Source organism: Tupaia chinensis, unplaced genomic scaffold, assembly GCF_000334495.1.
Source record: "Tupaia chinensis unplaced genomic scaffold, TupChi_1.0 Scaffold000275_1, whole genome shotgun sequence".
Lineage (NCBI taxonomy): Eukaryota > Metazoa > Chordata > Mammalia > Scandentia > Tupaiidae > Tupaia > Tupaia belangeri.
The window spans coordinates 7,678,172-7,678,933 of NW_006159757.1; positions in this window are offsets into that span (position 1 = coordinate 7,678,172).

Here is a 762-nt window from a genome sequence, read left to right on the forward strand (position 1 = left end):
TGCCCAAGCATACCCTGCTTCCTCCATAATACAGCCAGACCAACTTAGTCTGCATGGATTCCTCTGCCTTGAGGATCTAGAACATTTATTTTGTTTACAACTAATGTCCATTGCTCACATAGTCTCATGTATGCTTCTTAATTTTTCAGAGGTATTTGATCACTCCCATTAGAATTAAGTCCTTGGCCTGTAGAGGACATTACATACTACTGATCATGCATGCCTGTTTGACAACATTGCATGCAGCTGGCTCACAGACTAGTGAGTGAATAAATAAATGAATGAATGATTGGATGGTTGAGTCAATATGATCTTTAAGATGTAGCTAAGCTGAATGCATTAGGAGTTAAGTGTAACATCTCTGAACTACCATAGCTCTCACTCAACCCTGCGTTTTATGTACATTCTCTATATCATACTGAAATTTCCTTTCCTCAGGAGCCACAACTTGCTGGGACCAGCAGTTAGCGTAATGGCTATGTCACTGGACTCTCACGTAGTCGACCGCAGTTTGCATCCTGGACCGGGTGGCTTAAACTCACGCTGGGTGCGTGTGTGTGCGTGCCCAAGATCCCGAGAGGAGAATGGAAAAGAAGGGATTGCGGCGTGGCCATCCCCTCTGGGGGAGTGATTTCTTGCTTTCTGTCTCACTGTCTTTCTCTGTCTTTCTGGCAAGCGCACGCGCCTGATAGCAAAAACCTCTAAAAAAAAAAAAAAAAAAAAAAAAAAAAAAAAACAACATTTTTTTTTACCCAAAAAACA